The 25,129-nt window shown below is 23.9% G+C and overlaps 1 protein-coding gene across 2 annotated transcripts in view; it reads left to right on the top strand.

Annotated features, from left to right (window-relative positions):
- Positions 1-25,129, top strand: part of LOC112592460 (ALK tyrosine kinase receptor-like) — a 336,409-nt gene that overhangs the window by 25,330 nt on the left and 285,950 nt on the right. The gene's annotated exons all lie outside the window — the stretch shown is intronic.

The following is a 25,129-nucleotide window of genomic DNA, read 5'->3' as shown; positions in this document are numbered from 1 at the left end:
TAACTTAATATAAACTAATATTCCAATTTATTTATTTTGGTATATTTTTACAGATTTATTAAATATGAAAGCATATAAATCTGTGTAAAATAAAAATATGTTTTTAAATATTATATTTATTTAACACCGAAATATAAAATACCTACTTAGTTACTATCTTGTTATGTATTTGTTACGTAGATGTATTATTAAAAACTTAAATGATAAAAAAATAGATAAATTGAATAAATTATAAATTACAAAGGTAATCAAATTAAAATTGACTATCTTTTTGATAATAAAGTTTATAAAATTTAAAACTTAAAAAAAAAAAAAATTAAAAAATTAAAAAAAGGTACTCACTTTTTATGTGATTTTCAATGACATTTAACAATTAAAATTTGTTTTAGTTTTCTATTATGATAAGGATAGATCCTTTACTGTGCAATGTCATTATTAATTTTTCGATAAAACTATACAAGTATTCATTATTTTTAAGTTTTTCACACTTAAACATTTTTTTTTTTTTTTTGTTTTGGCTATATCGAAAAATAAAGATAACATTATAAAACTTGAGAGTTCTATTATTGTATGTTAATAATATGGATTTTTTTTAAATTTGTAACTAGAATAATTTCCTGAATGGTTCTTTCATGCAAAAAGTAGTTTTTACAAACAATAATAAACAAATAATTTATGGCATATGGTATCTTCTTAAAGCTCTATAGTTTAGATATCTAATTAGATAGTTATAATTTAAAATAAAAGACTTTAGAGGAAACCTATTCCTTTTCAAATATTGAACTTACTAAAGTTTATTGATTTTAAAATTATTTATCTAGTAAATAGAGCTATTTGTTTTTATTTATTATTACATATTTCTGAATGTGAAATTACATTTTAATGAAAAAATTTAGCTGTTATTACTTAATTAATATATGATATTTTTATGAATAGAATGATATAATTTGTAAAAAAAAGTTGATAATAATTGTTAAATGCATTCTAAAAAAAAAAATCTTCAAATATCTTATATAAATTTGAAAATATAGTATACTTAATAAGTTATTTGATATAATTATTATTAATTGAATAATAATAGTTCATATTTATTAATTAAATATAATTCATAATAACGGACCAATCTGAATTATTATTTTTCATCCCAATTTTAGTCAAAATTTAGTTCTGAATGTTGTGAATAGATTAATAGATACATCGTCCTGGGGACCAACAGTATAATTTATAATAGTGGATAACTTGAATAAAACTATTTTTATAAAAGTATACTAATGTTTTTTTCATTTTGAAATATTGTTTAAATATATTGTTATGCATTTAGAATAAAAAGTTATTTTATGTGGTTATTACATATAACAACATATTATTGTTATTTATTATACTTGAAATAATTTTAAAACAATGATAAAATGATTTCGAGTTGTCCGTCATTTACCCATATATATATTCAGTTAACTAAACAAATATTAATATCATTATCATTTATAATAAGCAAATGTACATTCATAATTTAAAAAAATTAAGTGGTACACACCACAAAGTTTAAACTTAGTTGGATTTCAAAAGCTATGAATTTGCAACACTGAAATCCTTGTCCAATTTTTGATCAGTAAGAGCAGTTGTGTATGCAGCCATACACGGGTTATATTCAACATTTAGTTAGATATATATAATCATTCTTCCGTAAAAATTGTTATACTCGTACTTGTTACAGCAACTATAATTAAAGAACTTCATCGCTTTATTCAGAAATTTAACGTGTTAATTAGTACAGCTAGTGTGAACGGTTGAAACGAAATAATATTATAACGATTTTGCAAATTTCAAAATACTACAAAAGTATGCTCCTTATTTTAATGAATACATAAGTCATGTACAACACTTGTCATATTTCCGTTTTGTCGTTTAGTTTTGTTTCATAGAATCAATAATTTTAATTTTATTTTTAAAATGTTTCAAATGCAAAACATTGAAAAAAGATAAGACTCAAGAATAAGACCTAGAAATTTTCACGTACGTATATTCTTAAATGTTTGAAGTCAACGTTTTGGCATGTCTTTTATCAGCAAGTGGAGTACATCCATGATCGTGGCCAACGGGTATTTGGGAATAACGCCAAATTGAACAACTACATAAATAAATAGGTAAATCAATTATTTATTTTTTAATTTTCTACTTGATGTAAAATCAGGTAAATATTTCAAATTAATTATTGAAAATACACGATGCATTATAATTTAAAAAACGCGTGGATTCTGAAGTTTTAAGTTGATTAAAAATAATGTTTAAGTTTTATTAAATGTTTGATTGGTATTTTTTATATATTGTATTTTATTATATCAATAAGGTTTATTTCTAAAATAACTCAAATTTCCATCAGTAACGGGAAATGAAGGGAAACTCCCTCTTTCCCACCAACATTTTTTGGATATGGAAATTTTTTTAAAGTGCCTATTTGATATTTATGGTCACACAATTTCAAAATTTTATCTTTCTCCACAAAAAAAAAAAAAAAAGAAGATAGGTTTAAATATACTAATATTTATAATGACTGTAGACAAAAGTACGTCTGTGAAGTATTAGTGACAAATATGTAACATAATTCAATTAATCTAATCCAACAATTATGTTGGTGCTTGGTGTAAGTTCAGCAACTGGAAAATTGTTCATAAATTTATAAAGAACGTCCAATAAATTGAGAAATATTACAAAAACGTACACCAAATGATCAACAAAATTGTAGGATACGTTTAATTAAGTTCTGTGTCACCTATGGGACGTTAAGTTTAGGGACGTTGAAATTATTTCATAGCTTTCACATCTATTAATCTAGACGAGTAAATTTTGTGATTTATTAAAGCCCTGAACCCAGTTAAAATTAGCTAATACATTTTTCTAATTAATATAATATACCATGAAGTATGTATGTTTACTACGTTTGCGCGAAAAATAAATCAAATACTTACCGAATACATCGACTATAGATAACTACAGGTATTTGTATTATTCGGTGCACTTTTAATCAAAATACTAATTAAATCAAATGAAGGTATCAAGACCGACAGTCCGTTAACAGTATTATCGTATTATTACACCCTACAGTTAGTAATTGTACGTTCGTGTAAATAATAATAATGTTAAACATTATAAATGTATACTTGAGATTAATAAGTTTAAGAACATACAATCCGTGAAAATAAATTTAAAACAATATTCTAATTGATACCTGGTAAGTACTACAGTGTAAATATAAATTTTAAAATCGATTAAATGCGTATCTAAAAAATAACGATCAATACATATTTTAATAAATGAATTCCAGTCTTGATAGGAAAATAACTCAAAATACAACATTGGAATGAACATTATAGTTCACTATAAAATTTTATTATACCATTAACGGTCGACTTAGTTCTTAATTTAGGTATCTTACAATTAACATTTTTTATGAATATACTCGTAGAATAACTGAACATTTTTATGCGGGTCACCGAGATGTGTCAATAAGGGATATGAAAAATGTATAGGATGAATTTTATTTGTGAAAGTATTTTACGAATGTATATTTCACGGATACATTTTTTTTTTTTTTTTTATGTTTTTAAATCAAGTGATCCCTCGTTTAATAAATATTTTTTCCAGTGTAATAACTATTATTTAGCTAAGTAATCTTCTATAATAGTATTTTAATATTGTATGAAGTTATGTACTATATTTAACACACTTTTAGAAAGATTTTCATGAAAAAAAATTAGAAATAATTAGCAAAATTGAAACAAGACATTTATACATATAAATTTAGAAAAAAATTTAAGTAAATATGAATTTTATAACATAACATATTGTATCGTACTTAATATATATATCTAAAATATTTTTTCGTTTTACCAAATTTTACATACTTGTCAGAACATTTTTACCGGTAAATTTTACTTTATTTCCTAGGTATATAAACCTATGCTTATCTGTTTATATGTGTTCTTCGTGATATTTTTTAGAGTTATTTATAAATAATTCGATTATCATGTTTCTAGTATGCATTATATAAATATTACACATCATAATTATTATACTTAACTTATAATTTTTTTCAAAAATGATTACTAAATACTTCAAATTTTAGTAGTAGCTTATACTAATAAGTAATAAGAAAAGTTAAAATATCACTGTGTTACTAAAATTCCAAATAACAGAGGCACATTTTTAAACTATAGGTAAGTAAGTTATGAATGCATTTAAAGAAAAAAATCATTTTTTTTTTCTTTTATTATTTCGTGTAGTCGTTATAATAAATACAGTTTAACAGAGAAACATATATTCTTTCATCTTTTAGTAATTTTATAACAGTTATAACATTGCTTTAGTTGCTGAAAACATTACAAATAAGATTATTTTTATGAAAAGATCAATTTCGCGTACAGTTGACACGTTTATACATTGTACGACTTCTATAAGTAATATTTTAGTATTTTAAGCAGGTATTCGTATAAAGCGGCGCAATTCTTTTGTGATTGCAACTATTGTAAGTACATTTCACATAACATCAAACATAGCTTACAAAGGCTTACAATAAAACGGCCTGGGTACCGATAAAAAATATTATTCATTTTTATGTATGCGCGACAACGGAAAAAGACTATTATTATTCACTTTTGCTAAATATTTTTGTTAACCTAATTGGACTTATAAGACTCACATTTTTCTTGGAAATAATCGTTATAAATTGTAACCGCAGTTTTTAAAGGGTTTATTATCTATTCATTCATCGGTGACATGTAAGACTACGATTAAGTATTATTTTGATGACTAATGATATAATTGTAACACTAGCTATTGTCTGTTAGATACCGAATTACTTACTATGTCATCATATAAGTATTTCAGAAATTTATGTTTTACGTATTGAAATAAACACAGCATTTTCCTTAATCATGTTTTTTTTTTGTCTTTTATGATTTTTTTGTATTTATATTTATATTTTCATGTACACTGTGTACGACTGTTTCGACCGTTGTCGTCTTATTGCACCGACCAACCAAACTCGAACACGCTGCATAAATATTATCTTTTTTATTATTATACTATGTGTACGCGGAATGACCCGCCGACGGTCGTTATTTTTGTTTTCCGATTTACGTGTTGATGGGTCTGTAGGTAACAGTCGATACCCAATCGCGTATTGTGCAAGTCGTTTAGTAATAAATAATGTTATAAAATATACGTTTTTATCATTATTATTTTTCCTGTATTTTTTTGGCAATCACTTTTTACTGACGTCCTATAGTTTTTTAATGTTATACATTTTTATTTATTTATTTTTAGATGATACACAGTTAAATAAGTTATTAAGAATTTTCTTGATCATACAATATTATAAAAAAATTTTCCGACAAAATAATTTTTTAAATTTTTATTATTATTTTTATGTGTGCGTGATTATTATTAAAGGATATAATAAAGAATTCAACTAGAAAAATAAATAAGTTGTGAAATTATTAGTAACAAAGTAGACTCTATAATATTTTGTTGGTAGGTACAAATACCACTTGACATAGGTACATGTTTTATGAGATTCACATATGTTTAGAGTATAAATTTAAAGTTGGTATAAAATGTAGGCGCTCACCTATTTACTTATATGAAATGAAAAAACAACTCAATGCAAAGAAAATAAAAACACCGTATCGGAAATAATATTATAAATGGTATTATCATTTATAATAATGACGATACAATAATTAATAATATAATTGATAACGCGTTATCGTGATCGCTGGTGCACCGGTTAATGGGTACTGTACGTCGACCGTGTTGAACATTGGTAATCGGAAAAAGGGGAGCAGCCGTTATGTATCATAATAGAAATAATAAAATACATAAAAGCTCCCGTGTACTACAATTTGCACCCGCGTACTTTAAAAATAAAATAACCGGAAGTGTCTGGTCAAGAATGTTCTAGAATGTTCTATAGTCAGCGTAATTGGTATTGAACAATTATTAATATTGTTTTAATTGGTTATAAAAAATTAATTTCAAAAATATACTCATAAATCACAATGAGTACAATGCGAAGAAAGGTTTAATATACATAATATTATACGTACTTGTGTAAGACTGAACCTTATTATACTGGTCCTTCTTAAATGTATTTGTTTTATTAACTATTAATAAAAATGGAAAGAACAAAAACTATTCTAAAGTATGCTGCAGGTTAGGTTGTTGTATTATATTAAATCAGCTTATGATTTATATAAAGAAGATTTAAATGAAATTGCATATGCATTCATATTAAAAAGGGGATTTGAGTTATGGAAAATTAAATAAAATATGTTAAAACAACAGCTGCATTAATATGTTGTCGTGGAAACATATTTCATAAAGTTATAATATTATTAGAATATAAGTATTCAATTTTATCTATGACAACAGCTTTAGCCGAAAGAAACTTTTTTAATCTGAAATGATCAAAATAGGGTTTTAAATTTTTTATATTCAGAGTTATACTTTGATATAAATATTGATAAATTTATCTTTACGAATAAAATAAATGTATTTAGATTTTAAAAATTAATTTGTTATTATCATTATTATAATTATAGTATTCTTGTATTTACCTTTTAAAATTTAATTCTAATTTCAACTATAAGACCATTTAATTGATTTTCAGTAATAACCTATTTTGATTAATACTTTATTTTTCCAAAACAATTTAAATTAATTATTTAAACGTTAATTTAGTTTAAAAAACTATGTATAACATTTATATAATTTTATTTTATTTTAATTAATTAATATCGTTCTATTATATAAAAAAGTTTTTAAATTGCATTCAACATTATAAAAAACATGAAAACGGTGTAAAAGTAAAAAATAAGTAATAATAATAATAACAATAAAATAACAGTTGTGAGAAGATATTGAAAGGTAAAAAAGCCAGTCACCAAATTCCCTAATATAAATATGTATATATATTTTGTACGTATTACATAGATACAATTGTATATATCATTATTATTCAAGAAAAAACTCCTTAGAAATTTTAAATGTTCTTATGTGTGACAAATATGTAATTACTAATCAAGAGTTATTCCATGGATTAATAATTCTTATAACATTTGTCTTATTCGGTAAGCGCACATAAAAATTAACTTTAATTTTAATTACTACTAAAAAAAAAAAACATCAATAATTACAGAACATGCTACTTAATAGAATATTTTTTGATTTTCATATCTATAATATTAACTATCGAAATTATTAATTGTGAAAAATTTAATTTAGTGCTAACTACAAAGAAAATACATAAAATTCCATCACAGAAACATTATAAAAAATATTACAAAATATATTTTTTTAGGATTCTGGCAACGTTGTCCATGATAATTATTACAGTATTTATTTAAAGTATTAGTAATTTTTTTTTGGAGTTTAAGTCATTTGTGGCTACTAAAAATAATCAATTACAATATTATATGCGTGGGACATATTTTTAATCGGTGTACTTCCATACGTAATGACACGTAATTTCAATTTGCACAAGTCTGTAGTGGCATAACTACATATAAAAGTGCTTCTTGACGAAATATTTTTTCTCCACTAAAATGATAGAAATTTTTTTTTTTTCATCGCTAAAATAATATTGTGAACCCCTAAAAAAATATCACACCCTGAGGCAAATACCTTTGTTACTCCTGTAGTAGCTACACTACGTGAGTATTTATTCAGGCAGGTACTAAGGTCTTTTTTTAAAACATTAAGATTTTGGTTAAATAGTTTTTAATTTTGAAAATGGCTTTATATTCACCAACATTTTTTAAATTTTATGTTATAATAAAAAATAGAATTATAAAAATTCAGATTTTACGATATATTTCACTTAAAAAATTTTTTTTTAGTGTTTAACATATAATTAAGTTATTAGTAAAATATCTTGAAATATGTGTTAACACCGAGGAACAAGTTCTGACAGATTGTATGTAATTTTTTTCCACTATACCTAACCTAGTGTTTTAATTTGGGCTCTAATAGGTTTTTGAAATCTTGTAATGGGCGATTTTTCTAGTTATTTTTCGAGACCAGGAGAGATGTTGCCCAAAAGTATAAATTTAAACCATCACATTTAGTCCACTCTGTCACTTCATGTTCCACTGTAAGTAGTATACACCACGTAGTTCGTTGTCGTAAAGTTTAGATGAGGTTGTAGACTATAAAACTTTGACGATGTAAGGCCGACGTTACCATGACGTGATAAATAAATAATTATATCTTATGAACATGGTTGAGATGTTTATGACTTAAGTATATTTATTTTTAATCTTGGTTTGGTAAATTGTTAACCAAATTATAAATTCGTTCGATATGACGTAGAAATAGTTCAATTCAATTTTATTTTACATATTTTTGCATTTTTATTCTTTTTTTTTTTAGCTATAAATTAGTATTCTTGTTTTTAACAAAATTTTTTTTACTGCAATAAGTAGTTTCACTTATTTTATATCACATAACTCATTTTCCTCAAATTTCAAACTTTTAAGGATATTTAAAAAAAATACGTATTATTAAATATAATGTATACAAGAGTTCGTTCGCGTAGCACAAGTGTTGTATATGTACTTTTATGAATCTTATATTTAGCATATATTTTCTTTTAATAATCTGTAATATAATTTAAATTTGTCCATATTCATACTTAATTTCTTTTACGACCTAGAATATTACTAAAAATATTTAGTATATTGTCATATGATCATCCTAGTCGTACTCATGGACAATTAGTTTAGTTTACATTTAGTTTACAAGGGTTAGATTTTTTTGTATTTTTTTTTTTTTTTATTACCCGAATGATGCATTCTAAATTGTACTTAAAGTATATACTATTCTTATGACGATTTTTATGAGGTGTTTTCTTTACATATTTCATGGTTTTAAAGTTAAAGTGCATTTTTATTGCTTTTTTATGGATTTTTCTGTTTAAAGGTAATTTTTGACTCACATTTCAAAGGATATGACTAAATAAGGTTCCTTCGTTATTGAATTTGACAAATATATAATATCTATAATTTTTTGGTATACCTCGACAACTATCATCTAACAACTAACACGGATTATTAATAATATATTAGGTTATATCAGTTAAATTAATTGGTATAGGTTTCGGTGCGACTATTGTTGCAGTTTTACGGGGAGGACGTGGACGTTTGTACATTGTAACGCTGAGGCCTCAGGACATATTATACACGCACGTACACATAATAGTCATATTTTCAATCATTTTTATCGAAAACGTGCAAAGTCGTTCTGACAATAGTAATAATACAATATGCTCACTGCAGAGAAGTTTAAAGTAGAAATATCCATTATCCGAATTTGGAGAGATGTTTATTGTGATACGTAATGTATATTACATATAGAAGCCAGATTTTCAATATTTTAGTCACAACCATGAATATTTGACTGTGAATATTTAATTTTCTTCTCGCATAAATTATTACGCAAATAAATTTGAAATCACAAATTGAGATTATTTATTAGTTAAGTTTCGTAAAATAATCATATAATATCAAATAATATATTCATAAATCGTAATAATATAATATTTCAGATACTTCGTGACTTTGAGTCACTAACACTTTCACCCCAAAAGTAAAAACAACGCAGTAAAATTTTTATACGGTAAATCGAGATGTCCATTCAGTAGTTTTTCGTATGATGTGTAGTTACTAATCAGTTAATTAATTGTATAGTCATGTTAAGTTAATATTTTTAATAATATCAGCCCCACATACATACATTTTTTTATATTTGCTTGATTTAATGAGTTCACTTTTTCAGCCTTAATTACATCTATTAATGTATTCTCTGTCTCCAATTAATAATTATTAAAACCTCCACTATTGTACAATAATTATTTTATTTTTAATTATGTGTAATACTTATTATGATTTGTTTTGTTTTCAATTCTATTAAATTCTAGTTTTCACTCTGTAATGAGAGTAGTTCTACCGAGTGTTTCAAGTATTGAAAATTTAAATATAATTCATAAAAAAAAAAAAAAAGATTAAAAAAATACATTAAATAATATCATACACACTGACATTGTCTCATCACATTTATATTGTGTAATATTCTTATAGTGTACTTTTCAGAACCAAATAAATAACAGAATAAAAAAAAAGAAGAAGTCAAATAAAGACAGCATTATCGTGATCAATATACATACGTTTGTTATGTTAAAAAATATATGTATATATAAACTTATATCCGTAGTTTCTGTATAATTTATAGTTCATGAATATTTAAGTAATATTTCATTTATGACTGATCTCGGTTTTCCTTCAGGTTTTATTTGTACGCTAAAATTATATATTGTTATTTAATTACAACAACCATTACCGAGGTTTATTTATATATTGTTATTAATGGTTCACCTGTAAACTATAGATTAAGTAGTAAAGCATTAAACTTAAACATTTAGGTAAACTAAATTGCGACGGTTCCGTTTTAGATTTAATAAATTCATAATTTATTATTCACGGTATTATATTTTCTACTATATGTGTATTGTATATCTATTATAAAAAATATAATCACATAACTATGATATTATCTACAAGTGTTCATTACAAAAATCCAAACAGGAAATATTATTTTGAGAATATGACATACTGTCATTTATTATATAAATAAATGGGAAGTAACTATTTCATTCGTGGCTAATACATACGTACGTATTAGATATAACGACGAGTGCTTACTTTATAATACTCATTATCAAAATAAAATGCAATATTATATTAGTGAAGTTCAGAGTTATATGTTTTTAACACTATATTTTACTACATTTCCTTTAACTGTACAAGTGATTACATACTTTTATTAATAATTTATTTGAAAATGATGATATTAGTCAACTAAATTTGACGTAGAAAGTAACGAAAAATTGTTCGTAAAGCTATTAAACTATGTGTCTATATTTACATAATATAATTAAAATTTAAACAATTGAAGATACAGAAAAAAAAATTGAAATATATTTTTAATATACAATCAATACATAAATGTTTATTTGTATACGTTAACCATCTTTTACTAAATTGTGTGAGAAATCATTGAAAAAGACATTATTTTTATTATTTATTTTGAGTTAAATTTTTCAATATTTATTTTTTTATGGAAATGTTTTATAAAATACAATATAATGCTAATGTTATAGTATACTTTATTCATACTATTTTAAATTCATTTTCATTTTATTTTTACAGTTTATTGGATAATACTAATTTGTTTACATAAATAAAATATGAAATAATTTAAAATTACAATATAACTTTTCATTTTTAGTAAGTAAAATATAAGTATTTCTAAAAAAATTTAACTACTTTCAGCGAGTAAAGTAAAAAAAAAAATCAGTTAAAAGTAATTTGTCTAAAAGCAATTAGTCTGAAATTTATAACGTTAGTGAATTAACCAAACTAAATGAAATTCAAACTATTTTTTATTATTTATATACGAATTCCCTAAATAAATATATTTGATTTTACTAGAAAACATAATAAATTTTAGAATAAATTGCAACATAAAAATAAATTAAACAATAATTTATAAACGTTAGTTTATATGATTGAACAACAATATTAAGTACATTTAAATTTAAATTATTATTTTTATTTATATAATATTAGAACGTAAGCCTAAGTACTTAGAATAAATGTTTTCTTATAAAATAAGTATTTTTTATAAGCTACCTATGGTAGTTAGATTGTGTTGTTGATGTTCAACAGTACAACATTGGCATAGATTTACAGTTCTATTGGTAATGAGTGTTATTTTATTATAATTTGTGGTGTTGGAACTATTGGACTTAGAACGAATTTCATATTTTTGTTATTTTTAAGTTTTATAGATAGGATATAAAATTGTTCAAAAGGTTCGATCTGTAAATCAATCTGCATTTAAAACTTTTTAATTTTTGGGATCCTAAAATGATGTATTTGAAAAAAATATCAGTTCTATATTATTAAAAATTGCTAAATTAAGACTATATTTTGTACTTATTAAACCATACTAAATACATAACTAAAGTGCTTTATTATGCTCGAATCTTAGGTGGTTCTCGATAATTTATTTTAGGGTAACCATATGTTTTAAAGAGGGTTGTTTTTTTGAGCATTGTGTTCCCCCGTTTGGGCAATTTTCCAACGGGATGCTTATTGTTTATATTTTTACTGTTTTATATTAAGTTTATTACTGAAACCAAAGTAAATAGCTATAAATTATAAGTTATAAATAACAGTTTTAGTGTAATAAGCATTGAGCAAAAATGAATAGTTAATTGTAAGGAAATGAGATATTTTTTTTATAATTATTGATTTATCATACAAAACAATGTAAATTCTCATGGTAAGATTTGGCATTTACCATGTATAACGGTAAACATTATTTTTACAATATCACTTAAATTTTTATATATAGGCCTTTTTTTTTAAATTGAACTAAAATTGTTTTTTCGTTTATATTTATACACATATATGTTTATTGTTCATCTTACTCTATTTCAATGAAGTTATTTATTGATAACTGATAAATCAATAGTCGGTACACATATTAATAATTTATTATTGTTTCGTTTTTGTATTAGTTTTTATTTATTATCTTAATTGAAAGTTCTATTATAAAAAGGTTTCTGATTATTTAAATAAATATCCACGGTTTTTCAGTAATTAATGATATACTTAAAATCTATAAAACTTTTTATATTTTTATTTTCTAACTTTTAACATAACGCATGCTAAGTATGTTATAGCTTAAAACTTTTAAACATCATATTTTTATCATTTTATAAATATGATGAAAAAATAAAAACATAATATAGCTTTTAACAAAGGCTTCGTGTTTTTATTATACATTTAACGTGACCAGATTTGATTTATGGTCGACTTCATGAAATTATGTTGACGAAGTATTTAGACTGTAATGATCAACTTGACCTATTTAAACATTATCTGATAAAAAAGGTAGATTTTTTTTCACTCACTGTATGCTATAATTGTTGCGTTTTGTTTAGTAAAATGATTGTTAGAATATAATTCAGTAGTTAGCATATAAAAATGTATGGGATGATATAAATTCATAATTATTTTATATAAAATCCAGGGCATCCGTGCAGGTTAATTAGGAAATGTGGTAATCGTAAGTTTTTTAAAACGTGACCGCATTATATCATGGTTATGGCTAAAGTCAAGACTTAGTTATAAACGAATATCAATGGTCATTATTTTTAGAGACACACTTTGTCATGAGTTTTGAAATTGTGAGAAAAGTAATAAAGATGGAGGAAAAGAGGTCTTTTACCACTACATTCTTTCAATACGTTAACGTAATACCGACTTACAATAAAACTGACAAGTAATACTATATAAACAGGGTTCAACTAATCAGTGTTCAAAATTACTTTTATAAAATATACTACTTTCGAAAATGAATAATAGCAGTATTTCGGAGAGGGCGGCATTAAACCATTGAGTAATACTGATTAATTTAAAAATCAATGTAAACGATGATAATGAAAAATATTATTATTCAAACCTTAAGATTTTCATTTATTCGATTATTTTTAGTCTATATTTGATAAAAACTTTAAATTTAATTTATTTTTTCGGTTATATATTTAATTATTAACCAAAGAATGTTAAAAAATAATAATTTATTTCTTGAATAAAAAAAGACTATTACATATTCTTATAAAACGGTATTCAAAATCGAAATTATCACATGTTGGCCGTAATGTAAGCCTTTTGTTACTAGCAATGATATCATTATACTGTGATGTATCTTAAATGTCTCTATTAGACAATAGTAATAGTACAACCATGAGATATGGACGATGAAAACTAATAAATTTAGCTTCAATGACTACTTAACTAGTCTATGTAGTATGTAATATAGCTCGCTAAAATAAACAACTAGGTGCCTGAAATTTCATGGGCATAATAAAACTGTACATTTATATGGTAGAATTTTAATCGGAAACGTTTTATTTTTTTTTTTACTTATATATTTTGTATTATCACATTATCTCAAATGATCTCTTTCTCATAAAATAATAAAAAAAAAAAGCTTATAAGGTAAAAAATAATAACGATTTGGATAGGTTTATATGTATTTTATGCCTGTAATGATGTGATAAATGCGAGTTTGTAGAAGTTGTTAGAATGAAGCTATATACATTTTCATGTAAAATATAAATTAAATACAACTAGTTATAATACTCTTATATTACACGCATATACTAATACAAACAATAATAGTATTAAAATATGTTTATTGTGTATCTATTATATTATCAAACAGTTATAATGTTATATATTTGTACATGCAATATAGTAAATATTTAATGTTATACAAATTGGATCAGTAAACTACTGAGTAATGGTCGAACTTACAAAACACCCATCCCAATATTATGTCAGCGTCTGACCCTATTTTGTATGTACCAGTATAATTTGTTAACAATAGTTCGATAGTATATTAAGGCCAGTAAAAAGAAAAAATACTATAAAAACATCTAAAAAAAAAAAAATAAAAAAATATAAATCATTTTGAAAAATATATTCAAAAAAAAAAAAACTGTTCCTTGTTGTAAATATGACTTGCTTAAAAATGTATCATATTTTTTCTTTTAACAATATGATAAAATACTAAGATTAAAAAAGTTATCAATTTCGAGTTGATAAAATTACTATTAAATAATAATAATATGACTTTTTAAAATAATAACTATTAATTAGTATTATGAGGTTTTATTAACATTTCAATTTAACTATTCACTAAATATCGTTATTTACAATTACTTTGAAATTTTAATACCGAAAATATAAATTGTATATTTTCTATTTTAGTTGTATAATAATTGAAAAATAAACTTAAACTTAGGTACTTGAAAATTTTTATTATATTAAATATGTCATTTTCTGGTCTTCAAATTTAAAATTTATAAATATTAATAATATACATAAATGTATTGTTAAAAAGTAATAAAAATAACTTTCTATAAAACTAATAATGCTCCCACTTTTCAAAGTATAAAATATCCGATTACATTTAAGAATTTAATGTAATGCTTTTTATTTATTAGTAAAAAGCGTATAGTATTATGTCACGAAACCAAAAATATTTCGGTCTCAATGGCAAATCCAAACATTTTCGACAGCTGAACAGTTCATTTTTATTCCTAAGATTCGAATTAAGAATAAAATGAAATAAGTTATACGATATTTAGTCGGAAACCCAATTTTTACGCTTCATTTTTTCAATAACAAATAAGTATTTTTATAAAGTTCAATTTAGACGTGTTAAGACAATTACATAAAAGTTATGATGATTAATTCGTTAAGCTTTCAAGTGGGTTAAGTCTTAAAAAAATAACGAGACATTCATTTGTTGTAATACTTCTGCTTTACGTTATAATAATTCATTATCACGACATTCATTTTCTCGTTTAAAATTTCATATTGCAATTATTATTAATTTTCAATTTGGAAAGTGGTAGACGGTAGTACATTTTTAGTCACTTTTATTTGAGCTATCAAATAAATAATACGTATGGAATATAATTCCAGAAAATTACTATCCATCATATTATTATGATTGTCATCACGATATTTATATTAAAATAAATACAACTATCGTATAGGAATTGCTTTATTCTTTTTCGATATTTAATTTGTCTATGTTATGAGTTATGTCAAAAGCTACCAAACAATCTAATATCTGATCTAGAAACCAACGGGAAAATGTTATATTAATATTATTTATATGTTTTTTTCCCTCGGAAAGTTGCTGCTTCTATCAATGATATTAATATTTTTTAGATAATAAAGTTTATGGAGTTGCAACAGAAATAACCGGGTTACTACTGAACGGAAAAAAAATCTTTTTCTGATACAATCCCTATGCTCTAAGGCTTATCAGCCGCGTTGCCATGTTGACGCCACTGATGCAGAGGAACATTAACGTTATTACGAAGTAGTAATGAAACAATATTTACTACCCACTATAGTATAGTATATAATACTGTAGTTGCATTATAGCCATTATACGTATAGTATAGTTTGTGTATTTTGTGGTAAGTGCATAGTAGGTGTACACTAGAAACTATAGGTCGTATCTATATGGGTTGCCGCCTCAACAAAATAAATAATAATTTTCATCACGATAGGAATAGTTGAGTTGGTCTTATATACATTATAAATATTGTTAATCATTGTTTTATGTTTGCAATCATTAAATGTGTGTTGTGAATTATATAATATGTATCTATATTAAATGTAGGTACATCATAAAAATGTTAACACCACAATAATGTGGCATACGGTGCAAATGTCTCATCTTGATTATTATACCCCTTTATACGGTATTCTGATGTAAAGGTATTATAGCAGTTACCGTCAGCCATAGTATATATTCACAGCAAAAGTACTGTCCTCTCCTAACTAAACAAAAAATTTAGACAAGTAAATATCTCCACTACAGTAGTTGTCGAGCGGGTTACTGTAATATAGGTGTATTAAATTTTAATTAAATTGTATAATATTATGTTTTTTTTATACTTCTATTTAAATAATTTATTTTAATATTGATATTTCGGATTTCGGTACAGATTGATTTAATTTTTGTCGAAAACATTATATTTATTATTATAATAAAAAAAATGTGTACCATATCTTATTATTTTTATTAACTCGTGAGTCAATACTTTCTTACTGTAAAACACCGCGAATAGAAAATATCTTAAAACTAATTGATATATTTTCAATAAATCATTGCGTAAATAAAAGTGCATAGTACCTATATGTAAAAGTCTTTAAGTCCCCATAAATAATGTTTTTAAATTAAAAAAAAAAAAAATTAAATTAAAATCATTATTTATCGTTTAAACATGTAATTTCGTCTAAATTTGAACTTTAAATATCTGTAAAAAATGCTCATATTTATAAGTTTTCTAGAATTTTTAATTCTAGTATAAATTTCTTTTAAGGAGCATTAATTACATTTTCAAACTTATAAAAATTTAATTTCAAATGCATATAAAAAAAAAAAAATTGTATTTTCATATATTTCGCATCATTTTTGCATCATCTATTTTAATAATTTTATACATTTATTTTAATGTAAGATCAATTTATGTGGGATCTCGTATTATATTTTTAAGCTTTTTAAATAAGCAATAATTTTTAATAGCATTTAAAAATCAAATTTAATTGTCTATAAATAACTCAATAAAAGTCAGAATATTTTGAAAATTATATTTTGTGAAAAATTTAAGTATCCATGGTTATTAGTTTTTAAGCCATAACAAAATAATAAAAATTGTTTAAGAAGAATTAGCTATTTTATGAATTATGTAATGTCATAAAAATTTAAACTTATGAACAAACGTTTATAAAACATAAATTTTATTCACAATTTTTGAATTATAAGAAAAAAAAAATATCAATTTTGTCAAAAATTGGTTTAGCGTAATAATTTTTGGTTTTCTTCAATTTTATTTTTTATTTTTCCGATTATTAAGAAAATACTGAAAAATAAAACTCTTAAGTACCAAATATGTCAAATTTGAACCAGAAATTACTCCCAAAATTGAAAACCAAAGCATTTTTACTGCCCAATAAGTGACGACAATGCCTAAAATCTATATTATGTTATAAAGGTACCGTTTTATATATTTGTTATTCAGTAAATTTAAAACGACTCTTAACGAGCGGAAATCCTGACACAATCGAGTATAAACATATGCCTAAATCTTATACGATGTTGGGATATATCCGTGGCCTTGAGGTAACATATGTTTTAAAAATATCATAGTTATTATCGGTATAAATATAATTAAAAAAAAATAATAATCGTTAAGAATATAAAATATAAATAAAGTTTAACATCCGTTTTCGCGATATAATTTTTATTCAAACATTATATATATTTCAGTTTATATCAAAAGCCTTTATAATAATGTATTCGTAATATAAATTTTAATATGATTAAATCGAATGAGCAACACAGCTGTCGCACTTAGTCATAAGGACCATAAACATACAAACTTTTTGTATGCATTTGCCCTCATGAAATCATTATAGTACATTAAATTACGATGTTGAAAATGCCAATGGTGTTGTATCTTATACTGAAGTACGTAGGTACATATAAAACTATGAAAAACATTAGGTACTTGTATTCAAACTTTTCTGATTTATCGTTTTAATACAAATAAACAAGAGTTGTAAACAGTTGTATTCATAACTGTTTCAACGTTTTATTTCAGTTACTACGATATGAAACCCCACCCATAGAACAATATACTAAAAATGTAGTTAACTTGTTAATGGTGATCATTTCATTGTAAATGTAACTTGACGGTTAGATAACGTGTTATTGGCATGACGTATAAGGTGTTTTAATAATAATATTTTAACGGCTACATTATATATTTTGTGACCTACCCATAATAGTTAAAGATATTTGGCGGAATATCGCCACTATATAGAATTCATGAGCCGTATTAAAATCAATAGTTTATTTTCGTAATGTGTCTAATTTTGATTTTTGTTTTAAGAATGAACTTTCTTTATTGGTCCAAAATTTACGATATATTATCAATTCCACCAAGCGTAATATACGACGATAACGAATGGTCGTATATGCTTGATGGAATAAAATTGATAATATGTCGTAGATTTTAGACCGACAAAGTTCATTGTTCTTGAAAAAAAAAAAAAATCAAAAACTGGCCACAATACGAAAATAAACTATTGATTAATACTGTTCGTGAATTCTATGCGATTCTTGGTTATATGTCACCTAATAACTTCAAATATTTTGAACTGATCACAGAAAATAATAACATAATTGTTAAAATATTATTTTTATTCGGTAAAAACTAAAAACCATATATGTCTTAACAATTACATATTATCGGACCGTCAAGTAACATTTACAAATGAGTGATCATTATGAATATGTTTATTACGTTTTAAGTACATGAATTGGATTGTATGATATTAAAAAAAAATAAAAGACGCTGTAATTTGTAATAGATATGAATGTGACTATGTTCAATTCTTATTTATTTATATTAAAATAACAAATTAGAATAAATTCGAAGATAAGTATCTACTTTATTATAAAGTCGTATATGCACCTATCAGTGTTCGAAGTGTTAACTAAAAAAATAAATTCGTTCACGTTCACGTTCGTATTGTTTTCAAACGAACGCGTTCACGTTCATTGAAAAATGAATGCGTTTATTATATTTAAAAATTGTTTTTTAATGAATCTTTTATCTGCAGTCAATATAAAAACTCATAAACATATACGCTTCATTCAACTCAAAAATAAAAACAAAACAGATGAGAAAAAAATAATTTTGAATTATAATAGGAAAATATTATTATATAAAATAAAATAATCAATATATTTATTAAATGGTAAATGAATTGAGCGTCTTAAAAACCGTTCAAATTCAGTAAAAATATAAACGTAGTTCAGTGTTGACATTTACATTATTTGAAAAAAAAAAACGAGTGACGTTCGCGTATCGTTCATTAACTATGAACGTGAACGTCGTAAACGTGCGTTCATGGACGACGTTCTTTCCAAACACTGGCAAATATGTTCTATGTATTATTAAATATCAATTTTGACATAATTGGCAGGATATCGTCGTTATAAAAATATGAACCAGTGTCGGGTAAAAACAAAATTTTTCTCCATGATCTGGTGAGGATAGTTTCGGTGAGTTGTAAAGTGTGCGTTTTATTTTCATAAAATCGTCTTGTTCAGTTTCCGTTCATGTTTGCCTAAATCCCTGTTTGAGTATACAAGGAAAGCTATAGTATATCTGCGTAGCTATTGACAAACTGGCTGTACCAATTACAAGGAGGTGAAAAAAGTTTAAGCCGACATAACTGCGTTAGACACTTAACGCTTACCGTAATATTATATGACACAATTATCGGAATATTGTTAATATTCATTTATATAGTTAATATCAATGTCTGATAGATTACCAAGTTCATATTAACTTTTTTACAGTTCACTAAGTGGCGTGTATTTATTTAATGTTTATTAGATATATACACATTTTCTCAGATTATATTGTTCAATTTACACTTTACTCTTTAGTAATATTTGTTTTTTATTTAGTATATAATCAGTTAATAGCGTAAAATTGTGTAATAAAGAAGTATTTTAAATCATTAGTTAATTAAATTGTGTCATAAATATATATACTTGTATATATATAATATTTTTTACATTATCGGTATCTATTCAATTATTTTAACGATTTTTATATTTTTTTTATATTAGATAGAAAACAAATCATGTCTAACATATCCGGAGTAATGGACTTTTTTTATTAAGATTTAAAACATATAACTTACATTCATCAACTTTATATTCTGCAGATAAATATTCACTTACTGAAAGTGATTTTAAATATGGTAGAACAGAGTTTATCGTTCAATGTTTTCTCTATGAATTAATATTATGTAACTTGAAAACAAATTTTGAGCTGAACACATTTAACATAATTCAAATTGTCAATTCGCGTTAATTTTATTTATAAAAGAAAATTATTTGTTGAAAATATATAAAAAAATAAAAAGTATGTAATAATTATGAATCAAAATCGCAAGATTTTACCAGTTAACATACGAGTACTACCATCTATATAGACTTAAACTATGTTATTCAAGTTGATAAAATTTAAATAAATAATTGAAATATATTAATATTTGATTTAATATCTCATAAACATACGGTGTAATAAATTAAGATATTACATTATATCTAAAAATAATGAGTATGGAGGTAAATATAAAATTTGAGTGTAAAATCTTACATTTATGCATCTTTATCGATTTTATTACATATACATTTTTATTTTTTTATGTTCATATCTTAAATTATCAGTTTCTTCTACTTCAAACAGTTTTTCTACCTGAAAAAACTACTTGTATAATACCTGTTCTTATGTTAATATAATTTTTTTATTTGTTATATTTTAGCGTCAATTTAATGGTGTTATTTCTTGAAATATCTAGTTATTATATAGATATTTTAATCAAATAAATAAAATATAACATGAAATATTAAATTTAATTTGGCATTTTATAAGTTTCCTGTCATTATTTAATTTAAAAAAGACGATATTACTAGAAGTTACGACTAAATCTAATCTGACGTCCCGATAAATTTATTATTTTTATTGTGATTGAACTCTCGTCAAGTTATTTGCAGTGAATCATTTTGATTCATTTTTTTTTTAATTCTGTTCAATATGGCCATATGGTCATATGAATGAAGAAATAATTGTTACGAAAAAAAAAATTTTACGATAAAAATTAAACTTTACATCTTGACTTCAGTAGTTGTAAATAAATTTGTTTTTGAAATTCTATCTTACAACAAAAAAGTTGTACCAACAGAGCTTTTAATTAATAATCAAGTTTCAACTATAAAATAATAGAATGTAAGTCAGAATTTATTATTTTAGATTTAGAAAAATAGAGTCAGTTTATGTTTAAAAATATTCATTCACAAGCCAATAGTTATTTTATTTAATGATCTTAGTAAAGTTATTCTGTAAACTATTAACACTAATAAATTATTATTGTATTTACAAAAAAAAAAAAAAACGTACATCCAATTAAAAAGTAAAAAAATAAAAATAACTCCAAATTTCTTATGCTTATAAATGAACTGAAAAATAACAAAATATTTTTAAAATTTTATCATTAATAGAAAATTATAATATATGTATATTGTAACTAAAATAAAAAAAAATAATAATAATTACTTGAAAATAGCTTTAAAAAAAGAGTGAGTCAAAATATTTTAAAATCTATATTATGTATAGAAAATAAAGATTTACGTAAAAAATTCCTGTTTTTTCGATAATTTTAAAAAATACTGGTAATTATGACTTCTTTAAACAACAAACTAGGTCCAATTTCTTATCTAAAATTATTTTCAAAATTGAAAATCGAACCACTTTTTTTAATTACTTATCGTGTCACCAACAAAAAAAATATCGTTGTTAAATTAATATACTCATCATCTACTCAGAATCTAAAAATTAAACATATTTTCCTGCACATAAATATATAAAAATTATACATAAAGTAGTGTCGTTGTGTTTATGATTCCCAAGTTATGGCTAAATATTTAATGCGATAAAAGCAAGGTACCTATATGAAAAACATTAAATCGCATAAAAAAACTGATTTTTAATGGTTTTAAGTATTTAACTTAAATATATTTATAAACATATTATGTATACGCATTTTAATGTTATATATATTATACGATATAGGTATAATAAAATATAAAGTAGAAAATATTTATTTTGTAAGTAATGTCATGTAAAATTTAATACCCTCACAAATAATATCTACACAATATTCTCTGTTAGTCTCATTTCGCCTTCGATAGCTACACAAGTAAACCAGTGAACACGTGTTTATTATTTTTTTTTGTTAATACTCGTATTACGTAGAAGCACAATAATTTATTTTTAAGATGTCTAAAAAATGTCTAAAATCAATTTAATCATCACAATTCTTCTATTTCCATTATTTTTCTATAAACGATCAATTTCATTAAATACAGTTAATAATGTTCCAGCTATTCTTTGTTAAAATATTATTTTCACCATTTAAATAATAAGATATAATATAGATAAATAATGAATAAAATAATTGTTGGTATATAGAGTGTCAGAGTTGTATTGTAATTATCATGTGACGGGTATTATATTTGATTAATTGGTAATATTTAAAATATATAAAAACAGAATAGTTAACATATCACTAATACGATTCAATAAACAAATATACAAAAATACCCATAACCATATATTCACTAAACCTTATGTCTATCAGTAGGTCACCCAATAATAATAGAAATAGATCATTATTTTCACTTCCCATTAAAAAGACACTAGAAGCTAAGAGAAACCCCCGTTAGTCCGTCTATCTTTCTATATCTGTAACATTTGTCATACACATTAATTTAAAACAACCGTAAACACACACACACACACACACATATATATATATTCGCAGTTATATTTAGTTTCACATAGTCATATTTTTTCTTTTATAAGTATAAAATTATTCTTTATTAATGTTAATATTTTCACTTTAATTGAAGTAAAATAATATTCATACTTTTTCTCCCACATCTATCATTAAAGCCCGGAAAACATACTTCAATACTTGTTAGTATAAGTGTATAACTCATATTTATCTCTTTTGAAAAAATCCATCTCTTACTTTATTTATAAGTGATTTATATCATCCTATTTTAATGATTAAATTATTGTTCATATTTATTTAAAACACTTTATAATGCACTTTCATAATAAACTTAATACATTAATATCATAAAATACAATACTATTGAAGTAACACTAATGGTAGTATTATCGTTCATCAAATTCACTTATACTTACTTAAACAAATATTATACTTGAATAGAAAATAAATAAAAGATATATTATACAATTAAATGAATTATAGTGCACAATACCACTATAAATAGTAGTAGGAGATAAGAAATTGAAATATTATTCACACGCATACTTTGATACCAACCTCTCGTTTTTGATTAATACTGCATAGTTATTTACGTTTCATCCGCTCTATACGGGCCGATGTTTTAATGTATATGTGCATAGAAAATAATTATACCGGCATGAACAGGCATTGGACAGATGCGTGGCGGTATAGTTATATAGTGTTATGTAATAATATATTGGTATATATTATGTCACTTATGTCCATTCTTGTGGGTCCTAATCCTGGATACCGCGTTGGTATTTAGTTTGATCTAGCCAATATATCAAGTGTAGTGGACGACAACAATCTTCAAAGTACACAAAACCCTGTAAATGTATTGTGAAATTCGCTCATACCCAGGCGGCTGTGATTTTCGTTAAGTCAACTGCAGTTGCAACTGTTAATTTTCTCAGATTAAATACGGGTTATTCGAGTGATAGATTTGAAAAGCGTTAATTTAATTTTCGTCATGCGTTCGAGGAGAAAGACTTTTAAAAATAAACTATCACCTTCATGGGTAAGAATTTTCGATGTTTGATATTTTTTCAATGTGTAAAATTGAATTCTATGTACGAATTGTATGGATATTGTTATTCTGGTGAGGGTTACCGACAGATTTTATGGTACTATAGTGGCCTAAAATTGACACAATTATTCGGTCCGAACACTGAAAAATGTAGCTGATACCTAAGTTATATTATTACAGTAGTAATAATATTAATTCTAACTGAGTTTAGAGGTGTAATCTTTAAAATATTTAGTTTTGATCGCATTTTATAGTTCAATGCGCATCAGCTGCTGCCGTCGTTGGCTGCTGATCCGCTGACAGTATAATACTATACCACTAATAAAAACGTATTAAGGACATAGTAATTGATATGGTATAAGTAGTAATTTTAATATACACAATATATGTGATGTGCAATGGTGTACGTAAAATACTATAAATTGTATTGAACGTTCGAGGTACAGTAGGCCAATATTTATACATTTTAATTGAACTTAACAAACTTTGATGCTGTATATTGTTTTGCATTCACAAAAAATGTAATAAATTTCATATATTAAATTAATAATGCTTACATAATATTAATCTAAATCTAATGATTAACTGATAAAAATAAATAAAATAAAATAATTTCTTGTATAAAAACGTGAAATTAATATTAAATAATATTATATTCAAAACCAGGTGTCCAATTTTTATTAAAATTTGGAGTCTATACATTTAATATACTATAACAACTTAACGAATGTATTTGAAATCTCTATACCTAAATAAAATAAAAATGTTGTTTATCGTAATGAAAAAAAGAAAAACTTTCTTTAAAGAGAAAAGGAAACAATGTAATAGTTTGAAAAATGAATTAGTCGTTTTATAATTTCCGTTAAAAAACCTGCGGTATACAATAAGTCAAGAAAATGTACTTTACTCTAAATTCATAGTCCTCGATATTATTGACTTGTAAGACGTATGTAGAAAGTGTAAATAAAAAAAATAGCTCAGGTACTAA

Source organism: Melanaphis sacchari, unplaced genomic scaffold (assembly GCF_002803265.2).
Source record: "Melanaphis sacchari strain LSU unplaced genomic scaffold, SCAv2.0 Contig177_pilon_pilon, whole genome shotgun sequence".
NCBI lineage: Eukaryota > Metazoa > Arthropoda > Insecta > Hemiptera > Aphididae > Melanaphis > Melanaphis sacchari.
The sequence above is the reverse complement of the archived record's forward strand: the minus strand, read 5'-3'. Positions and strand labels throughout refer to the sequence as shown.